General features: G+C 46.4%; 38 non-coding genes across 38 annotated transcripts; all 38 read left to right on the forward strand.

Annotated features, from left to right (window-relative positions):
- Window positions 1–370: 370 nt before the first annotated feature.
- On the forward strand, window positions 371–452 carry trnal-aag (transfer RNA leucine (anticodon AAG)). The gene has a single exon. It is a non-coding gene; the product is annotated as a tRNA-Leu (tRNA).
- Window positions 453–670: 218 nt separating this feature from the next.
- Window positions 671–752, forward strand: trnal-uag (transfer RNA leucine (anticodon UAG)). Its single transcript has one exon. It is a non-coding gene; the product is annotated as a tRNA-Leu (tRNA).
- Window positions 753–1,244: 492 nt separating this feature from the next.
- On the forward strand, window positions 1,245–1,326 carry trnal-aag (transfer RNA leucine (anticodon AAG)). The gene has a single exon. It is a non-coding gene; the product is annotated as a tRNA-Leu (tRNA).
- A 218-nt stretch (window positions 1,327–1,544) lies between these two features.
- Window positions 1,545–1,626, forward strand: trnal-uag (transfer RNA leucine (anticodon UAG)). The gene has a single exon. It is a non-coding gene; the product is annotated as a tRNA-Leu (tRNA).
- A 492-nt stretch (window positions 1,627–2,118) lies between these two features.
- trnal-aag (transfer RNA leucine (anticodon AAG)) lies at window positions 2,119–2,199 on the forward strand. Its single transcript has one exon. It is a non-coding gene; the product is annotated as a tRNA-Leu (tRNA).
- A 218-nt stretch (window positions 2,200–2,417) lies between these two features.
- trnal-uag (transfer RNA leucine (anticodon UAG)) lies at window positions 2,418–2,499 on the forward strand. Its single transcript has one exon. It is a non-coding gene; the product is annotated as a tRNA-Leu (tRNA).
- A 492-nt stretch (window positions 2,500–2,991) lies between these two features.
- Window positions 2,992–3,073, forward strand: trnal-aag (transfer RNA leucine (anticodon AAG)). Its single transcript has one exon. It is a non-coding gene; the product is annotated as a tRNA-Leu (tRNA).
- Window positions 3,074–3,291: 218 nt separating this feature from the next.
- On the forward strand, window positions 3,292–3,373 carry trnal-uag (transfer RNA leucine (anticodon UAG)). Its single transcript has one exon. It is a non-coding gene; the product is annotated as a tRNA-Leu (tRNA).
- A 492-nt stretch (window positions 3,374–3,865) lies between these two features.
- Window positions 3,866–3,947, forward strand: trnal-aag (transfer RNA leucine (anticodon AAG)). Its single transcript has one exon. It is a non-coding gene; the product is annotated as a tRNA-Leu (tRNA).
- A 218-nt stretch (window positions 3,948–4,165) lies between these two features.
- On the forward strand, window positions 4,166–4,247 carry trnal-uag (transfer RNA leucine (anticodon UAG)). Its single transcript has one exon. It is a non-coding gene; the product is annotated as a tRNA-Leu (tRNA).
- A 492-nt stretch (window positions 4,248–4,739) lies between these two features.
- Window positions 4,740–4,821, forward strand: trnal-aag (transfer RNA leucine (anticodon AAG)). Its single transcript has one exon. It is a non-coding gene; the product is annotated as a tRNA-Leu (tRNA).
- Window positions 4,822–5,313: 492 nt separating this feature from the next.
- trnal-aag (transfer RNA leucine (anticodon AAG)) lies at window positions 5,314–5,395 on the forward strand. Its single transcript has one exon. It is a non-coding gene; the product is annotated as a tRNA-Leu (tRNA).
- A 218-nt stretch (window positions 5,396–5,613) lies between these two features.
- On the forward strand, window positions 5,614–5,695 carry trnal-uag (transfer RNA leucine (anticodon UAG)). The gene has a single exon. It is a non-coding gene; the product is annotated as a tRNA-Leu (tRNA).
- A 492-nt stretch (window positions 5,696–6,187) lies between these two features.
- On the forward strand, window positions 6,188–6,269 carry trnal-aag (transfer RNA leucine (anticodon AAG)). Its single transcript has one exon. It is a non-coding gene; the product is annotated as a tRNA-Leu (tRNA).
- A 218-nt stretch (window positions 6,270–6,487) lies between these two features.
- On the forward strand, window positions 6,488–6,569 carry trnal-uag (transfer RNA leucine (anticodon UAG)). The gene has a single exon. It is a non-coding gene; the product is annotated as a tRNA-Leu (tRNA).
- Window positions 6,570–7,061: 492 nt separating this feature from the next.
- trnal-aag (transfer RNA leucine (anticodon AAG)) lies at window positions 7,062–7,143 on the forward strand. The gene has a single exon. It is a non-coding gene; the product is annotated as a tRNA-Leu (tRNA).
- Window positions 7,144–7,361: 218 nt separating this feature from the next.
- On the forward strand, window positions 7,362–7,443 carry trnal-uag (transfer RNA leucine (anticodon UAG)). Its single transcript has one exon. It is a non-coding gene; the product is annotated as a tRNA-Leu (tRNA).
- A 492-nt stretch (window positions 7,444–7,935) lies between these two features.
- trnal-aag (transfer RNA leucine (anticodon AAG)) lies at window positions 7,936–8,017 on the forward strand. The gene has a single exon. It is a non-coding gene; the product is annotated as a tRNA-Leu (tRNA).
- A 492-nt stretch (window positions 8,018–8,509) lies between these two features.
- Window positions 8,510–8,591, forward strand: trnal-aag (transfer RNA leucine (anticodon AAG)). Its single transcript has one exon. It is a non-coding gene; the product is annotated as a tRNA-Leu (tRNA).
- A 218-nt stretch (window positions 8,592–8,809) lies between these two features.
- On the forward strand, window positions 8,810–8,891 carry trnal-uag (transfer RNA leucine (anticodon UAG)). The gene has a single exon. It is a non-coding gene; the product is annotated as a tRNA-Leu (tRNA).
- A 492-nt stretch (window positions 8,892–9,383) lies between these two features.
- trnal-aag (transfer RNA leucine (anticodon AAG)) lies at window positions 9,384–9,465 on the forward strand. The gene has a single exon. It is a non-coding gene; the product is annotated as a tRNA-Leu (tRNA).
- Window positions 9,466–9,683: 218 nt separating this feature from the next.
- On the forward strand, window positions 9,684–9,765 carry trnal-uag (transfer RNA leucine (anticodon UAG)). Its single transcript has one exon. It is a non-coding gene; the product is annotated as a tRNA-Leu (tRNA).
- A 492-nt stretch (window positions 9,766–10,257) lies between these two features.
- trnal-aag (transfer RNA leucine (anticodon AAG)) lies at window positions 10,258–10,339 on the forward strand. The gene has a single exon. It is a non-coding gene; the product is annotated as a tRNA-Leu (tRNA).
- A 218-nt stretch (window positions 10,340–10,557) lies between these two features.
- trnal-uag (transfer RNA leucine (anticodon UAG)) lies at window positions 10,558–10,639 on the forward strand. Its single transcript has one exon. It is a non-coding gene; the product is annotated as a tRNA-Leu (tRNA).
- A 492-nt stretch (window positions 10,640–11,131) lies between these two features.
- On the forward strand, window positions 11,132–11,213 carry trnal-aag (transfer RNA leucine (anticodon AAG)). Its single transcript has one exon. It is a non-coding gene; the product is annotated as a tRNA-Leu (tRNA).
- Window positions 11,214–11,431: 218 nt separating this feature from the next.
- On the forward strand, window positions 11,432–11,513 carry trnal-uag (transfer RNA leucine (anticodon UAG)). The gene has a single exon. It is a non-coding gene; the product is annotated as a tRNA-Leu (tRNA).
- Window positions 11,514–12,005: 492 nt separating this feature from the next.
- trnal-aag (transfer RNA leucine (anticodon AAG)) lies at window positions 12,006–12,087 on the forward strand. Its single transcript has one exon. It is a non-coding gene; the product is annotated as a tRNA-Leu (tRNA).
- A 192-nt stretch (window positions 12,088–12,279) lies between these two features.
- On the forward strand, window positions 12,280–12,361 carry trnal-uag (transfer RNA leucine (anticodon UAG)). Its single transcript has one exon. It is a non-coding gene; the product is annotated as a tRNA-Leu (tRNA).
- Window positions 12,362–12,853: 492 nt separating this feature from the next.
- On the forward strand, window positions 12,854–12,935 carry trnal-aag (transfer RNA leucine (anticodon AAG)). Its single transcript has one exon. It is a non-coding gene; the product is annotated as a tRNA-Leu (tRNA).
- Window positions 12,936–13,153: 218 nt separating this feature from the next.
- On the forward strand, window positions 13,154–13,235 carry trnal-uag (transfer RNA leucine (anticodon UAG)). The gene has a single exon. It is a non-coding gene; the product is annotated as a tRNA-Leu (tRNA).
- Window positions 13,236–13,727: 492 nt separating this feature from the next.
- Window positions 13,728–13,809, forward strand: trnal-aag (transfer RNA leucine (anticodon AAG)). The gene has a single exon. It is a non-coding gene; the product is annotated as a tRNA-Leu (tRNA).
- Window positions 13,810–14,868: 1,059 nt separating this feature from the next.
- On the forward strand, window positions 14,869–14,950 carry trnal-uag (transfer RNA leucine (anticodon UAG)). The gene has a single exon. It is a non-coding gene; the product is annotated as a tRNA-Leu (tRNA).
- A 492-nt stretch (window positions 14,951–15,442) lies between these two features.
- Window positions 15,443–15,524, forward strand: trnal-aag (transfer RNA leucine (anticodon AAG)). Its single transcript has one exon. It is a non-coding gene; the product is annotated as a tRNA-Leu (tRNA).
- A 218-nt stretch (window positions 15,525–15,742) lies between these two features.
- Window positions 15,743–15,824, forward strand: trnal-uag (transfer RNA leucine (anticodon UAG)). The gene has a single exon. It is a non-coding gene; the product is annotated as a tRNA-Leu (tRNA).
- A 492-nt stretch (window positions 15,825–16,316) lies between these two features.
- On the forward strand, window positions 16,317–16,398 carry trnal-aag (transfer RNA leucine (anticodon AAG)). The gene has a single exon. It is a non-coding gene; the product is annotated as a tRNA-Leu (tRNA).
- Window positions 16,399–16,616: 218 nt separating this feature from the next.
- On the forward strand, window positions 16,617–16,698 carry trnal-uag (transfer RNA leucine (anticodon UAG)). The gene has a single exon. It is a non-coding gene; the product is annotated as a tRNA-Leu (tRNA).
- Window positions 16,699–17,490: 792 nt separating this feature from the next.
- trnal-uag (transfer RNA leucine (anticodon UAG)) lies at window positions 17,491–17,572 on the forward strand. Its single transcript has one exon. It is a non-coding gene; the product is annotated as a tRNA-Leu (tRNA).
- A 492-nt stretch (window positions 17,573–18,064) lies between these two features.
- trnal-aag (transfer RNA leucine (anticodon AAG)) lies at window positions 18,065–18,146 on the forward strand. The gene has a single exon. It is a non-coding gene; the product is annotated as a tRNA-Leu (tRNA).
- The last annotated feature ends 89 nt before the right edge of the window (window positions 18,147–18,235 follow it).

The raw sequence follows: 18,235 nt of genomic DNA on the forward strand, positions 1-18,235 counted from the left end.
TGATTTGGAATCTAATAATAACATAGTCTTTAATCATAGAAGCAGCCGATTTGACTCAAGATTTTTTGGAAAATTGACAACTACCTCACGATTTTGAGTTTAACTTCAGCACAGCTAGCTGCTATTTTGGAGTAAGGCCCAATGGCTTTGATTAGATTATTCAGGTGTTTTTGATTAGAGATGGAATTGCAATCTGCAGATAGGGAGGCCTCCAGGAGTGTAACTGCGTACCCTTGCATTTATGAGGTCTTTTAATCTGTGGAGGAGCTCCTCCAAGGCACATGGAATGTCAACTGACTGACTTGTGGCCAAGTGCGACATTAAATTAAAATAAGAAGGCGAAAATGGCCCAGGGAAGGCACTCTCGCATGGTAGCGTGGCCGAGCGGTCTAAGGCGCTGGATTAAGGCTCCAGTCTCTTCGGGGGCGTGGGTTCGAATCCCACCGCTGCCAAGGAACACTTTTGGAAGGCTCTTGTGGCTGCTATGCCTGAGCAAGACGACTGGAGAAGTGACACTGCATGCTCCCAGTCTCTTCCAAAACCAGCCACTTTTGCTTTCCTGAGCCTTACTCGACAGGCTTCAGGGCCTCACAATGAAGGTCCGCACCCAACATTTTCTCCTATTCTAGAAAAATGGGCAGAAAAAGGCCCCCGAAAGAAACAGCAGTGGGGTAGTGTGGCCGAGGGGTCTAAGGCGCTGGATTTAGGCTCCAGTCTCTTCGGGGGCGTGGGTTCGAATCCCACCACTGCCAGCATTGATTTTAAAGAGGGCAATACACCTTAAGTGTGCTGCAAAACTGTGTAGCAGGAAATCTGCACCCTGTTGAATCAGGGACAACCAAAAATTACAATTGTAGTAATTTCAGTTTAAAAATGAGTTGGAATCTAATAATAACATAGTCTTTAATCATAGAAGCAGCCGATTTGACTCAAGATTTTTTGGAAAATTGACAACTACCTGACGATTTTGAGTTTAACTTCAGCACAGCTAGCTGCCATTTTGGAGTAAGGCCCAATGGCTTTGATTAGATGATTCAGGTGTGTTTGATTAGAGATGGAATTGCAATCTAAAGATAGGGAGGCCTCCAGGAGTGTAACTGCGTACCCCTGCATTTATGAGGTCTTTTAATCTGTGGAGGAGCTCCTCCAAGGCACATGGAATGTCAACTGACTGACTTGTGGCCAAGTGCGACATTAAATTAAAATAAGAAGGCGAAAATGGCCCAGGGAAGGCACTCTCGCATGGTAGCGTGGCCGAGCGTTCTAAGGCGCTGGATTAAGGCTCCAGTCTCTTCGGGGGCGTGGGTTCGAATCCCACCGCTGCCAAGGAACACTTTTGGAAGGCTCTTGTGGCTGCTATGCCTGAGCAAGACGACTGGAGAAGTGACACTGCATGCTCCCAGTCTCTTCCAAAACCAGCCACTTTTGCTTTCCTGAGCCTTACTCGACAGGCTTCAGGGCCTCACAATGAAGGTCCGCACCCAACATTTTCTCCTATTCTAGAAAAATGGGCAGAAAAAGGCCCCCGAAAGAAACAGCAGTGGGGTAGTGTGGCCGAGGGGTCTAAGGCGCTGGATTTAGGCTCCAGTCTCTTCGGGGGCGTGGGTTCGAATCCCACCACTGCCAGCATTGATTTTAAAGAGGGCAATACACCTTAAGTGTGCTGCAAAACTGTGTAGCAGGAAATCTGCACCCTGTTGAATCAGGGACAACCAAAAATTACAATTGTAGTAATTTCAGTTTAAAAATGAGTTGGAATCTAATAATAACATGGTCTTTAATCATAGAAGCAGCCGATTTGACTCAAGATTTTTTGGAAAATTGACAACTACCTCACGATTTTGAGTTTAACTTCAGCACAGCTAGCTGCCATTTTGGAGTAAGGCCCAATGGCTTTGATTAGATGATTCAGGTGTGTTTGATTAGAGATGGAATTGCAATCTGCAGATAGGGAGGCCTCCAGGAGTGTAACTGCATACCCCTGCATTTATGAGGTCTTTTAATCTGTGGAGGAGCTCCTCCAAGGCACGTGGAATGTCAACTGACTGACTTGTGGCCAAGTGCGACATTAAATTAAAATAAGAAGGCGAAAATGGCCCAGGGAAGGCACTCTCGCATGGTAGCGTGGCCGAGTGGTCTAAGGCGCTGGATTAAGGCTCCAGTCTCTTCGGGGCGTGGGTTCGAATCCCACCGCTGCCAAGGAACACTTTTGGAAGGCTCTTGTGGCTGCTATGCCTGAGCAAGACGACTGGAGAAGTGACACTGCATGCTCCCAGTCTCTTCCAAAACCAGCCACTTTTGCTTTCCTGAGCCTTACTCGACAGGCTTCAGGGCCTCACAATGAAGGTCCGAACCCAACATTTTCTCCTATTCTTGAAAAATGGGCAGAAAAAGGCCCCCGAAAATAACAGCAGTGGGGTAGTGTGGCCGAGGGGTCTAAGGCGCTGGATTTAGGCTCCAGTCTCTTCGGGGGCGTGGGTTCGAATCCCACCACTGCCAGCATTGATTTTAAAGAGGGCAATACACCTTAAGTGTGCTGCAAAACTGTGTAGCAGGAAATCTGCACCCTGTTGAATCAGGGACAACCAAAAATTACAATTGTAGTAATTTCAGTTTAAAAATGAGTTGGAATCTAATAATAACATAGTCTTTAATCATAGCAGCAGCTGATTTGACTCAAGATTTTTTGGAAAATTGACAACTACCTCACGATTTTGAGTTTAACTTCAGCACAGCTAGCTGCCATTTTGGAGTAAGGCCCAATGGCTTTGATTAGATGATTCAGGTGTGTTTGATTAGAGATGGAATTGCAATCTGCAGATAGGGAGGCCTCCAGGAGTGTAACTGCATACCCCTGCATTTATGAGGTCTTTTAATCTGTGGAGGAGCTCCTCCAAGGCACGTGGAATGTCAACTGACTGACTTGTGGCCAAGTGTAACATTAAATTAAAATAAGAAAGCGAAAATGGCCCAGGGAAGGCACTCTCGCATGGTAGCGTGGCCGAGCGGTCTAAGGCGCTGGATTAAGGCTCCAGTCTCTTCGGGGGCATGGGTTCGAATCCCACCGCTGCCAAGGAACACTTTTGGAAGGCTCTTGTGGCTGCTATGCCTGAGCAAGACGACTGGAGAAGTGACACTGCATGCTCCCAGTCTCTTCCAAAACCAGCCACTTTTGCTTTTCTGAGCCTTACTCGACAGGCTTCAGGGCCTCACAATGAAGGTCCGCACCCAACATTTTCTCCTATTCTAGAAAAATGGGCAGAAAAAGGCCCCCGAAAGAAACAGCAGTGGGGTAGTGTGGCCGAGGGGTCTAAGGCGCTGGATTTAGGCTCCAGTCTCTTCGGGGGCGTGGGTTCGAATCCCACCACTGCCAGCATTGATTTTAAAGAGGGCAATACACCTTAAGTGTGCTGCAAAACTGTGTAGCAGGAAATCTGCACCCTGTTGAATCAGGGACAACCAAAAATTACAATTGTAGTAATTTCAGTTTAAAAATGATTTGGAATCTAATAATAACATAGGCTTTAATCATAGAAGCAGCCGATTTGACTCAAGATTTTTTGGAAAATTGACAACTACCTCACGATTTTGAGTTTAACTTCAGCACAGCTAGCTGCTATTTTGGAGTAAGGCCCAATGGCTTTGATTAGATTATTCAGGTGTTTTTGATTAGAGATGGAATTGCAATCTGCAGATAGGGAGGCCTCCAGGAGTGTAACTGCGTACCCTTGCATTTATGAGGTCTTTTAATCTGTGGAGGAGCTCCTCCAAGGCACATGGAATGTCAACTGACTGACTTGTGGCCAAGTGCGACATTAAATTAAAATAAGAAGGCGAAAATGGCCCAGGGAAGGCACTCTCGCATGGTAGCGTGGCCGAGCGGTCTAAGGCGCTGGATTAAGGCTCCAGTCTCTTCGGGGGCGTGGGTTCGAATCCCACCGCTGCCAAGGAACACTTTTGGAAGGCTCTTGTGGCTGCTATGCCTGAGCAAGACGACTGGAGAAGTGACACTGCATGCTCCCAGTCTCTTCCAAAACCAGCCACTTTTGCTTTCCTGAGCCTTACTCGACAGGCTTCAGGGCCTCACAATGAAGGTCCGCACCCAACATTTTCTCCTATTCTAGAAAAATGGGCAGAAAAAGGCCCCCGAAAGAAACAGCAGTGGGGTAGTGTGGCCGAGGGGTCTAAGGCGCTGGATTTAGGCTCCAGTCTCTTCGGGGGCGTGGGTTCGAATCCCACCACTGCCAGCATTGATTTTAAAGAGGGCAATACACCTTAAGTGTGCTGCAAAACTGTGTAGCAGGAAATCTGCACCCTGTTGAATCAGGGACAACCAAAAATTACAATTGTAGTAATTTCAGTTTAAAAATGAGTTGGAATCTAATAATAACATAGTCTTTAATCATAGAAGCAGCCGATTTGACTCAAGATTTTTTGGAAAATTGACAACTACCTCACGATTTTGAGTTTAACTTCAGCACAGCTAGCTGCCATTTTGGAGTAAGGCCCAATGGCTTTGATTAGATGATTCAGGTGTGTTTGATTAGAGATGGAATTGCAATCTGCAGATAGGGAGGCCTCCAGGAGTGTAACTGCGTACCCCTGCATTTATGAGGTCTTTTAATCTGTGGAGGAGCTCCTCCAAGGCACATGGAATGTCAACTGACTGACTTGTGGCCAAGTGCGACATTAAATTAAAATAAGAAGGCGAAAATGGCCCAGGGAAGGCACTCTCGCATGGTAGCGTGGCCGAGCGGTCTAAGGCGCTGGATTAAGGCTCCAGTCTCTTCGGGGGCGTGGGTTCGAATCCCACCACTGCCAGCATTGATTTTAAAGAGGGCAATACACCTTAAGTGTGCTGCAAAACTGTCTAGCAGGAAATCTGCACCCTGTTGAATCAGGGACAACCAAAAATTACAATTGTAGTAATTTCAGTTTAAAAATGATTTGGAATCTAATAATAACATAGTCTTTAATCATAGAAGCAGCCGATTTGACTCAAGATTTTTTGGAAAATTGACAACTACCTCACGATTTTGAGTTTAACTTCAGCACAGCTAGCTGCTATTTTGGAGTAAGGCCCAATGGCTTTGATTAGATTATTCAGGTGTTTTTGATTAGAGATGGAATTGCAATCTGCAGATAGGGAGGCCTCCAGGAGTGTAACTGCGTACCCTTGCATTTATGAGGTCTTTTAATCTGTGGAGGAGCTCCTCCAAGGCACATGGAATGTCAACTGACTGACTTGTGGCCAAGTGCGACATTAAATTAAAATAAGAAGGCGAAAATGGCCCAGGGAAGGCACTCTCGCATGGTAGCGTGGCCGAGCGGTCTAAGGCGCTGGATTAAGGCTCCAGTCTCTTCGGGGGCGTGGGTTCGAATCCCACCGCTGCCAAGGAACACTTTTGGAAGGCTCTTGTGGCTGCTATGCCTGAGCAAGACGACTGGAGAAGTGACACTGCATGCTCCCAGTCTCTTCCAAAACCAGCCACTTTTGCTTTCCTGAGCCTTACTCGACAGGCTTCAGGGCCTCACAATGAAGGTCCGCACCCAACATTTTCTCCTATTCTAGAAAAATGGGCAGAAAAAGGCCCCCGAAAGAAACAGCAGTGGGGTAGTGTGGCCGAGGGGTCTAAGGCGCTGGATTTAGGCTCCAGTCTCTTCGGGGGCGTGGGTTCGAATCCCACCACTGCCAGCATTGATTTTAAAGAGGGCAATACACCTTAAGTGTGCTGCAAAACTGTGTAGCAGGAAATCTGCACCCTGTTGAATCAGGGACAACCAAAAATTACAATTGTAGTAATTTCAGTTTAAAAATGAGTTGGAATCTAATAATAACATAGTCTTTAATCATAGAAGCAGCCGATTTGACTCAAGATTTTTTGGAAAATTGACAACTACCTGACGATTTTGAGTTTAACTTCAGCACAGCTAGCTGCCATTTTGGAGTAAGGCCCAATGGCTTTGATTAGATGATTCAGGTGTGTTTGATTAGAGATGGAATTGCAATCTAAAGATAGGGAGGCCTCCAGGAGTGTAACTGCGTACCCCTGCATTTATGAGGTCTTTTAATCTGTGGAGGAGCTCCTCCAAGGCACATGGAATGTCAACTGACTGACTTGTGGCCAAGTGCGACATTAAATTAAAATAAGAAGGCGAAAATGGCCCAGGGAAGGCACTCTCGCATGGTAGCGTGGCCGAGCGTTCTAAGGCGCTGGATTAAGGCTCCAGTCTCTTCGGGGGCGTGGGTTCGAATCCCACCGCTGCCAAGGAACACTTTTGGAAGGCTCTTGTGGCTGCTATGCCTGAGCAAGACGACTGGAGAAGTGACACTGCATGCTCCCAGTCTCTTCCAAAACCAGCCACTTTTGCTTTCCTGAGCCTTACTCGACAGGCTTCAGGGCCTCACAATGAAGGTCCGCACCCAACATTTTCTCCTATTCTAGAAAAATGGGCAGAAAAAGGCCCCCGAAAGAAACAGCAGTGGGGTAGTGTGGCCGAGGGGTCTAAGGCGCTGGATTTAGGCTCCAGTCTCTTCGGGGGCGTGGGTTCGAATCCCACCACTGCCAGCATTGATTTTAAAGAGGGCAATACACCTTAAGTGTGCTGCAAAACTGTGTAGCAGGAAATCTGCACCCTGTTGAATCAGGGACAACCAAAAATTACAATTGTAGTAATTTCAGTTTAAAAATGAGTTGGAATCTAATAATAACATAGTCTTTAATCATAGAAGCAGCCGATTTGACTCAAGATTTTTTGGAAAATTGACAACTACCTCACGATTTTGAGTTTAACTTCAGCACAGCTAGCTGCCATTTTGGAGTAAGGCCCAATGGCTTTGATTAGATGATTCAGGTGTGTTTGATTAGAGATGGAATTGCAATCTGCAGATAGGGAGGCCTCCAGGAGTGTAACTGCATACCCCTGCATTTATGAGGTCTTTTAATCTGTGGAGGAGCTCCTCCAAGGCACGTGGAATGTCAACTGACTGACTTGTGGCCAAGTGTAACATTAAATTAAAATAAGAAAGCGAAAATGGCCCAGGGAAGGCACTCTCGCATGGTAGCGTGGCCGAGCGGTCTAAGGCGCTGGATTAAGGCTCCAGTCTCTTCGGGGGCATGGGTTCGAATCCCACCGCTGCCAAGGAACACTTTTGGAAGGCTCTTGTGGCTGCTATGCCTGAGCAAGACGACTGGAGAAGTGACACTGCATGCTCCCAGTCTCTTCCAAAACCAGCCACTTTTGCTTTTCTGAGCCTTACTCGACAGGCTTCAGGGCCTCACAATGAAGGTCCGCACCCAACATTTTCTCCTATTCTAGAAAAATGGGCAGAAAAAGGCCCCCGAAAGAAACAGCAGTGGGGTAGTGTGGCCGAGGGGTCTAAGGCGCTGGATTTAGGCTCCAGTCTCTTCGGGGGCGTGGGTTCGAATCCCACCACTGCCAGCATTGATTTTAAAGAGGGCAATACACCTTAAGTGTGCTGCAAAACTGTGTAGCAGGAAATCTGCACCCTGTTGAATCAGGGACAACCAAAAATTACAATTGTAGTAATTTCAGTTTAAAAATGATTTGGAATCTAATAATAACATAGGCTTTAATCATAGAAGCAGCCGATTTGACTCAAGATTTTTTGGAAAATTGACAACTACCTCACGATTTTGAGTTTAACTTCAGCACAGCTAGCTGCTATTTTGGAGTAAGGCCCAATGGCTTTGATTAGATTATTCAGGTGTTTTTGATTAGAGATGGAATTGCAATCTGCAGATAGGGAGGCCTCCAGGAGTGTAACTGCGTACCCTTGCATTTATGAGGTCTTTTAATCTGTGGAGGAGCTCCTCCAAGGCACATGGAATGTCAACTGACTGACTTGTGGCCAAGTGCGACATTAAATTAAAATAAGAAGGCGAAAATGGCCCAGGGAAGGCACTCTCGCATGGTAGCGTGGCCGAGCGGTCTAAGGCGCTGGATTAAGGCTCCAGTCTCTTCGGGGGCGTGGGTTCGAATCCCACCACTGCCAGCATTGATTTTAAAGAGGGCAATACACCTTAAGTGTGCTGCAAAACTGTCTAGCAGGAAATCTGCACCCTGTTGAATCAGGGACAACCAAAAATTACAATTGTAGTAATTTCAGTTTAAAAATGATTTGGAATCTAATAATAACATAGTCTTTAATCATAGAAGCAGCCGATTTGACTCAAGATTTTTTGGAAAATTGACAACTACCTCACGATTTTGAGTTTAACTTCAGCACAGCTAGCTGCTATTTTGGAGTAAGGCCCAATGGCTTTGATTAGATTATTCAGGTGTTTTTGATTAGAGATGGAATTGCAATCTGCAGATAGGGAGGCCTCCAGGAGTGTAACTGCGTACCCTTGCATTTATGAGGTCTTTTAATCTGTGGAGGAGCTCCTCCAAGGCACATGGAATGTCAACTGACTGACTTGTGGCCAAGTGCGACATTAAATTAAAATAAGAAGGCGAAAATGGCCCAGGGAAGGCACTCTCGCATGGTAGCGTGGCCGAGCGGTCTAAGGCGCTGGATTAAGGCTCCAGTCTCTTCGGGGGCGTGGGTTCGAATCCCACCGCTGCCAAGGAACACTTTTGGAAGGCTCTTGTGGCTGCTATGCCTGAGCAAGACGACTGGAGAAGTGACACTGCATGCTCCCAGTCTCTTCCAAAACCAGCCACTTTTGCTTTCCTGAGCCTTACTCGACAGGCTTCAGGGCCTCACAATGAAGGTCCGCACCCAACATTTTCTCCTATTCTAGAAAAATGGGCAGAAAAAGGCCCCCGAAAGAAACAGCAGTGGGGTAGTGTGGCCGAGGGGTCTAAGGCGCTGGATTTAGGCTCCAGTCTCTTCGGGGGCGTGGGTTCGAATCCCACCACTGCCAGCATTGATTTTAAAGAGGGCAATACACCTTAAGTGTGCTGCAAAACTGTGTAGCAGGAAATCTGCACCCTGTTGAATCAGGGACAACCAAAAATTACAATTGTAGTAATTTCAGTTTAAAAATGAGTTGGAATCTAATAATAACATAGTCTTTAATCATAGAAGCAGCCGATTTGACTCAAGATTTTTTGGAAAATTGACAACTACCTGACGATTTTGAGTTTAACTTCAGCACAGCTAGCTGCCATTTTGGAGTAAGGCCCAATGGCTTTGATTAGATGATTCAGGTGTGTTTGATTAGAGATGGAATTGCAATCTAAAGATAGGGAGGCCTCCAGGAGTGTAACTGCGTACCCCTGCATTTATGAGGTCTTTTAATCTGTGGAGGAGCTCCTCCAAGGCACATGGAATGTCAACTGACTGACTTGTGGCCAAGTGCGACATTAAATTAAAATAAGAAGGCGAAAATGGCCCAGGGAAGGCACTCTCGCATGGTAGCGTGGCCGAGCGTTCTAAGGCGCTGGATTAAGGCTCCAGTCTCTTCGGGGGCGTGGGTTCGAATCCCACCGCTGCCAAGGAACACTTTTGGAAGGCTCTTGTGGCTGCTATGCCTGAGCAAGACGACTGGAGAAGTGACACTGCATGCTCCCAGTCTCTTCCAAAACCAGCCACTTTTGCTTTCCTGAGCCTTACTCGACAGGCTTCAGGGCCTCACAATGAAGGTCCGCACCCAACATTTTCTCCTATTCTAGAAAAATGGGCAGAAAAAGGCCCCCGAAAGAAACAGCAGTGGGGTAGTGTGGCCGAGGGGTCTAAGGCGCTGGATTTAGGCTCCAGTCTCTTCGGGGGCGTGGGTTCGAATCCCACCACTGCCAGCATTGATTTTAAAGAGGGCAATACACCTTAAGTGTGCTGCAAAACTGTGTAGCAGGAAATCTGCACCCTGTTGAATCAGGGACAACCAAAAATTACAATTGTAGTAATTTCAGTTTAAAAATGAGTTGGAATCTAATAATAACATAGTCTTTAATCATAGAAGCAGCCGATTTGACTCAAGATTTTTTGGAAAATTGACAACTACCTCACGATTTTGAGTTTAACTTCAGCACAGCTAGCTGCCATTTTGGAGTAAGGCCCAATGGCTTTGATTAGATGATTCAGGTGTGTTTGATTAGAGATGGAATTGCAATCTGCAGATAGGGAGGCCTCCAGGAGTGTAACTGCATACCCCTGCATTTATGAGGTCTTTTAATCTGTGGAGGAGCTCCTCCAAGGCACGTGGAATGTCAACTGACTGACTTGTGGCCAAGTGTAACATTAAATTAAAATAAGAAAGCGAAAATGGCCCAGGGAAGGCACTCTCGCATGGTAGCGTGGCCGAGCGGTCTAAGGCGCTGGATTAAGGCTCCAGTCTCTTCGGGGGCATGGGTTCGAATCCCACCGCTGCCAAGGAACACTTTTGGAAGGCTCTTGTGGCTGCTATGCCTGAGCAAGACGACTGGAGAAGTGACACTGCATGCTCCCAGTCTCTTCCAAAACCAGCCACTTTTGCTTTTCTGAGCCTTACTCGACAGGCTTCAGGGCCTCACAATGAAGGTCCGCACCCAACATTTTCTCCTATTCTAGAAAAATGGGCAGAAAAAGGCCCCCGAAAGAAACAGCAGTGGGGTAGTGTGGCCGAGGGGTCTAAGGCGCTGGATTTAGGCTCCAGTCTCTTCGGGGGCGTGGGTTCGAATCCCACCACTGCCAGCATTGATTTTAAAGAGGGCAATACACCTTAAGTGTGCTGCAAAACTGTGTAGCAGGAAATCTGCACCCTGTTGAATCAGGGACAACCAAAAATTACAATTGTAGTAATTTCAGTTTAAAAATGATTTGGAATCTAATAATAACATAGGCTTTAATCATAGAAGCAGCCGATTTGACTCAAGATTTTTTGGAAAATTGACAACTACCTCACGATTTTGAGTTTAACTTCAGCACAGCTAGCTGCTATTTTGGAGTAAGGCCCAATGGCTTTGATTAGATTATTCAGGTGTTTTTGATTAGAGATGGAATTGCAATCTGCAGATAGGGAGGCCTCCAGGAGTGTAACTGCGTACCCTTGCATTTATGAGGTCTTTTAATCTGTGGAGGAGCTCCTCCAAGGCACATGGAATGTCAACTGACTGACTTGTGGCCAAGTGCGACATTAAATTAAAATAAGAAGGCGAAAATGGCCCAGGGAAGGCACTCTCGCATGGTAGCGTGGCCGAGCGGTCTAAGGCGCTGGATTAAGGCTCCAGTCTCTTCGGGGGCGTGGGTTCGAATCCCACCGCTGCCAAGGAACACTTTTGGAAGGCTCTTGTGGCTGCTATGCCTGAGCAAGACGACTGGAGAAGTGACACTGCATGCTCCCAGTCTCTTCCAAAACCAGCCACTTTTGCTTTCCTGAGCCTTACTCGACAGGCTTCAGGGCCTCACAATGAAGGTCCGCACCCAACATTTTCTCCTATTCTAGAAAAATGGGCAGAAAAAGGCCCCCGAAAGAAACAGCAGTGGGGTAGTGTGGCCGAGGGGTCTAAGGCGCTGGATTTAGGCTCCAGTCTCTTCGGGGGCGTGGGTTCGAATCCCACCACTGCCAGCATTGATTTTAAAGAGGGCAATACACCTTAAGTGTGCTGCAAAACTGTGTAGCAGGAAATCTGCACCCTGTTGAATCAGGGACAACCAAAAATTACAATTGTAGTAATTTCAGTTTAAAAATGAGTTGGAATCTAATAATAACATAGTCTTTAATCATAGAAGCAGCCGATTTGACTCAAGATTTTTTGGAAAATTGACAACTACCTCACGATTTTGAGTTTAACTTCAGCACAGCTAGCTGCCATTTTGGAGTAAGGCCCAATGGCTTTGATTAGATGATTCAGGTGTGTTTGATTAGAGATGGAATTGCAATCTGCAGATAGGGAGGCCTCCAGGAGTGTAACTGCGTACCCCTGCATTTATGAGGTCTTTTAATCTGTGGAGGAGCTCCTCCAAGGCACATGGAATGTCAACTGACTGACTTGTGGCCAAGTGCGACATTAAATTAAAATAAGAAGGCGAAAATGGCCCAGGGAAGGCACTCTCGCATGGTAGCGTGGCCGAGCGGTCTAAGGCGCTGGATTAAGGCTCCAGTCTCTTCGGGGGCGTGGGTTCGAATCCCACCGCTGCCAAGGAACACTTTTGGAAGGCTCTTGTGGCTGCTATGCCTGAGCAAGACGACTGGAGAAGTGACACTGCATGCTCCCAGTCTCTTCCAAAACCAGCCACTTTTGCTTTCCTGAGCCAATGAAGGTCCGCACCCAACATTTTCTCCTATTCTAGAAAAATGGGCAGAAAAAGGCCCCCGAAAGAAACAGCAGTGGGGTAGTGTGGCCGAGGGGTCTAAGGCGCTGGATTTAGGCTCCAGTCTCTTCGGGGGCGTGGGTTCGAATCCCACCACTGCCAGCATTGATTTTAAAGAGGGCAATACACCTTAAGTGTGCTGCAAAACTGTGTAGCAGAAAATCTGCACCCTGTTGAATCAGGGACAACCAAAAATTACAATTGTAGTAATTTCAGTTTAAAAATGAGTTGGAATCTAATAATAACATAGTCTTTAATCATAGAAGCAGCTGATTTGACTCAAGATTTTTTGGAAAATTGACAACTACCTCACGATTTTGAGTTTAACTTCAGCACAGCTAGCTGCCATTTTGGAGTAAGGCCCAATGGCTTTGATTAGATGATTCAGGTGTGTTTGATTAGAGATGGAATTGCAATCTGCAGATAGGGAGGCCTCCAGGAGTGTAACTGCATACCCCTGCATTTATGAGGTCTTTTAATCCGTGGAGGAGCTCCTCCAAGGCACGTGGAATGTCAACTGACTGACTTGTGGCTAAGTGCGACATTAAATTAAAATAAGAAGGCGAAAATGGCCCAGGGAAGGCACTCTTGCATGGTAGCGTGGCAGAGCGGTCTAAGGCGCTGGATTAAGGCTCCAGTCTCTTCGGGGGCGTGGGTTCGAATCCCACCGCTGCCAAGGAACACTTTTGGAAGGCTCTTGTGGCTGCTATGCCTGAGCAAGACGACTGGAGAAGTGACACTGCATGCTCCCAGTCTCTTCCAAAACCAGCCACTTTTGCTTTCCTGAGCCTTACTCGACAGGCTTCAGGGCCTCACAATGAAGGTCCGCACCCAACATTTTCTCCTATTCTAGAAAAATGGGCAGAAAAAGGCCCCCGAAAGAAACAGCAGTGGGGTAGTGTGGCCGAGGGGTCTAAGGCGCTGGATTTAGGCTCCAGTCTCTTCGGGGGCGTGGGTTCGAATCCCACCACTGCCAGCATTGATTTTAAAGAGGGCAATACACCTTAAGTGTGCTGCAAAACTGTGTAGCAGGAAATCTGCACCCTGTTGAATCAGGGACAACCAAAAATTACAATTGTAGTAATTTCAGTTTAAAAATGAGTTGGAATCTAATAATAACATGGTCTTTAATCATAGAAGCAGCCGATTTGACTCAAGATTTTTTGGAAAATTGACAACTACCTCACGATTTTGAGTTTAACTTCAGCACAGCTAGCTGCCATTTTGGAGTAAGGCCCAATGGCTTTGATTAGATGATTCAGGTGTGTTTGATTAGAGATGGAATTGCAATCTGCAGATAGGGAGGCCTCCAGGAGTGTAACTGCATACCCCTGCATTTATGAGGTCTTTTAATCTGTGGAGGAGCTCCTCCAAGGCACGTGGAATGTCAACTGACTGACTTGTGGCCAAGTGCGACATTAAATTAAAATAAGAAGGCGAAAATGACCCAGGGAAGGCACTCTCGCATGGTAGCGTGGCCGAGCGGTCTAAGGCGCTGGATTAAGGCTCCAGTCTCTTCGGGGGCGTGGGTTCGAATCCCACCGCTGCCAAGGAATACTTTTGGAAGGCTCTTGTGGCTGCTATGCCTGAGCATGACGACTGGAGAAGTGACACTGCATGCTCCCAGTCTCTTCCAAAACCAGCCACTTTTGCTTTCCTGTAGTGATGGCGAAGTGAAGCTTTCTGAACCAGTGAAGCTTTCAGCACAGTTGTATCAGAAAAAGGTTCATTACTCGAAGCTTTTCAAGTCAGAGCTCAACGAGGACCTCTGCTGGTGAAAGTGAGGGAAAGAGCTGTGCCGCAAAATGTTTTGCAACCGACGCATTATCTAGAAGCAAAAAGTGAATTAATGGATTGATTAATAAATTAATCAATATATTATATATGACATTATATGACACAATCTGTTCCATTGCATACTCCTAGTAACTTAAACCAATAAAGATATGATTTTGTATTGTGAATGTGAACATTTTTCCTGTTTGTAAACAAATAAAACTCACGAATAAAGGAAGTATGCTAAATAAATGCATGCACACAAGGAAAAACACACACACTTTCACATGATTATAGAAGGATAAGCCTTGTCTCTAATGTATGAAGTCATAGGCTAGTGCGGATTAAATGAATAAATAGATAAATATATGCGGCAGAACAAAAGCCAAATAAATGATCAACCTTATTGGGCGAAATCAAATGAAAGTGTTCCCACATTTCAGAACGCCCTCTCTTTGCAACAGGGTCCATAACAAACTCGCGCAATACAAAAACCCTCTCAATGCAACGCAACACACCTCACAGGGACGCCCTGTGTAGCGCATTTTTAAACCTTTCTGAATCAGTCACGTGGGTGTTTGTGAAACGAAGCTTCGGACGTCATTGGTCACGTGGTTTTGATAAAACGAATCAAGCATCGATACAAAGCTTCACAGAAAATAGTTTCATTTTTTTGACACACGCTTCGGAGCTTTGGTGTCACTGTTAACATCACTACTTTCCTGAGCCTTACTCGACAGGCTTCAGGGCCTCACAATGAAGGTCCGCACCCAACAGTTTCTCCTATTCTAGAAAAATGGGCAGAAAAAGGCCCCCGAAAGAAACAGCAGTGGGGTAGTGTGGCCGAGGGGTCTAAGGCGCTGGATTTAGGCTCCAGTCTCTTCGGGGGCATGGGCTCGAATCCCACCACTGCCAGCATTGATTTTAAAGAGGGCAATACACCTTAAGTGTGCTGCAAAACTGTCTAGCAGGAAATCTGCACCCTGTTGAATCAGGGTCAACCAAAAATTACAATTGTAGTAATTTCAGTTTAAAAATGATTTGGAATCTAATAATAACATAGTCTTTAATCATAGAAGCAGCCGATTTGACTCAAGATTTTTTGGAAAATTGACAACTACCTCACGATTTTGAGTTTAACTTCAGCACAGCTAGCTGCCATTTTGGAGTAAGGCCCAATGGCTTTGATTAGATGATTCAGGTGTGTTTGATTAGAGATGGAATTGCAATCTGCAGATAGGGAGGCCTCCAGGAGTGTAACTGCGTACCCCTGCATTTATGAGGTCTTTTAATCTGTGGAGGAGCTCCTCCAAGGCACATGGAATGTCAACTGACTGACTTGTGGCCAAGTGCGACATTAAATTAAAATAAGAAGGCGAAAATGGCCCAGGGAAGGCACTCTCGCATGGTAGCGTGGCCGAGCGGTCTAAGGCGCTGGATTAAGGCTCCAGTCTCTTCGGGGGCGTGGGTTCGAATCCCACCGCTGCCAAGGAACACTTTTGGAAGGCTCTTGTGGCTGCTATGCCTGAGCAAGACGACTGGAGAAGTGACACTGCATGCTCCCAGTCTCTTCCAAAACCACCCACTTTTGCTTTTCTGAGCCTTACTCGACAGGCTTCAGGGCCTCACAATGAAGGTCCGCACCCAACATTTTCTCCTATTCTAGAAAAATGGGCAGAAAAAGGCCCCCGAAAGAAACGGCAGTGGGGTAGTGTGGCCGAGGGGTCTAAGGCGCTGGATTTAGGCTCCTGTCTCTTCGGGGGCGTGGGTTCGAATCCCACCACTGCCAGCATTGATTTTAAAGAGGGCAATACACCTTAAGTGTGCTGCAAAACTGTGTAGCAGGAAATCTGCACCCTGTTGAATCAGGGACAACCAAAAATTACAATTGTAGTAATTTCAGTTTAAAAATGAGTTGGAATCTAATAATAACATAGTCTTTAATCATAGAAGCAGCCGATTTGACTCAAGATTTTTTGGAAAATTGACAACTACCTCACGATTTTGAGTTTAACTTCAGCACAGCTAGCTGCCATTTTGGAGTAAGGCCCAATGGCTTTGATTAGATGATTCAGGTGTGTTTGATTAGAGATGGAATTGCAATCTGCAGATAGGGAGGCCTCCAGGAGTGTAACTGCGTACCCCTGCATTTATGAGGTCTTTTAATCTGTGGAGGAGCTCCTCCAAGGCACGTGGAATGTCAACTGACTGACTTGTGGCCAAGTGCGACATTAAATTAAAATAAGAAGGCGAAAATGGCCCAGGGAAGGAATTCTCGCATGGTAGCGTGGCCGAGCGGTCTAAGGCGCTGGATTAAGGCTCCAGTCTCTTCGGGGGCATGGGTTCGAATCCCACCGCTGCCAAGGAACACTTTTGGAAGGCTCTTGTGGCTGCTATGCCTGAGCAAGACGACTGGAGAAGTGACACTGCATGCTCCCAGTCTCTTCCAAAACCAGCCACTTTTAATTTTCTGAGCCTTACTCGACAGGCTTCAGGGCCTCACAATGAAGGTCCGCACCCAACATTTTCTCCTATTCTAGAAAAATGGGCAGAAAAAGGCCCCCGAAAGAAACAGCAGTGGGGTAGTGTGGCCGAGGGGTCTAAGGCGCTGGATTTAGGCTCCAGTCTCTTCGGGGGCGTGGGTTCGAATCCCACCACTGCCAGCATTGATTTTAAAGAGGGCAATACACCTTAAGTGTGCTGCAAAACTGTGTAGCAGGAAATCTGCACCCTGTTGAATCAGGGACAACCAAAAATTACAATTGTAGTAATTTCAGTTTAAAAATGAGTTGGAATCTAATAATAACATAGTCTTTAATCATAGAAGCAGCCGATTTGACTCAAGATTTTTTGGAAAATTGACAACTACCTCACGATTTTGAGTTTAACTTCAGCACAGCTAGCTGCCATTTTGGAGTAAGGCCCAATGGCTTTGATTAGATGATTCAGGTGTGTTTGATTAGAGATGGAATTGCAATCTGCAGATAGGGAGGCCTCCAGGAGTGTAACTGCGTACCCCTGCATTTATGAGGTCTTTTAATCTGTGGAGGAGCTCCTCCAAGGCACGTGGAATGTCAACTGACTGACTTGTGGCCAAGTGCGACATTAAATTAAAATAAGAAGGCGAAAATGGCCCAGGGAAGGCACTCTCACATGGTAGCGTGGCCAAGCGGTCTAAGGCGCTGAATTAAGGCTCCAGTCTCTTCGGGGGCGTGGGTTCGAATCCCACCGCTGCCAAGGAACACTTTTGGAAGGCTCTTGTGGCTGCTATGCCTGAGCAAGACGACTGGAGAAGTGACACTGCATGCTCCCAGTCTCTTCCAAAACCAGCCACTTTTGCTTTCCTGAGCCTTACTCGACAGGCTTCAGGGCCTCACAATGAAGGTCCGCACCCAACAGTTTCTCCTATTCTAGAAAAATGGGCAGAAAAAGGCCCCCGAAAGAAACAGCAGTGGGGTAGTGTGGCCGAGGGGTCTAAGGCGCTGGATTTAGGCTCCAGTCTCTTCGGGGGCGTGGGTTCGAATCCCACCACTGCCAGCATTGATTTTAAAGAGGGCAATACACCTTAAGTGTGCTGCAAAACTGTCTAGCAGGAAATCTGCACCCTGTTGAATCAGGGTCAACCAAAAATTACAATTGTAGTAATTTCAGTTTAAAAATGATTTGGAATCTAATAATAACATAGTCTTTAATCATAGAAGCAGCCGATTTGACTCAAGATTTTTTGGAAAATTGACAACTACCTCACGATTTTGAGTTTAACTTCAGCACAGCTAGCTGCCATTTTGGAGTAAGGCCCAATGGCTTTGATTAGATGATTCAGGTGTGTTTGATTAGAGATGGAATTGCAATCTGCAGATAGGGAGGCCTCCAGGAGTGTAACTGCGTACCCCTGCATTTATGAGGTCTTTTAATCTGTGGAGGAGCTCCTCCAAGGCACATGGAATGTCAACTGACTGACTTGTGGCCAAGTGCGACATTAAATTAAAATAAGAAGGCGAAAATGGCCCAGGGAAGGCACTCTCGCATGGTAGCGTGGCCGAGCGGTCTAAGGCGCTGGATTAAGGCTCCAGTCTCTTCGGGGGCGTGGGTTCGAATCCCACCGCTGCCAAGGAACACTTTTGGAAGGCTCTTGTGGCTGCTATGCCTGAGCAAGACGACTGGAGAAGTGACACTGCATGCTCCCAGTCTCTTCGAAAA

This window comes from Pseudorasbora parva, chromosome 21 (assembly GCF_024679245.1).
Source record: "Pseudorasbora parva isolate DD20220531a chromosome 21, ASM2467924v1, whole genome shotgun sequence".
Taxonomy (NCBI): domain Eukaryota; kingdom Metazoa; phylum Chordata; class Actinopteri; order Cypriniformes; family Gobionidae; genus Pseudorasbora; species Pseudorasbora parva.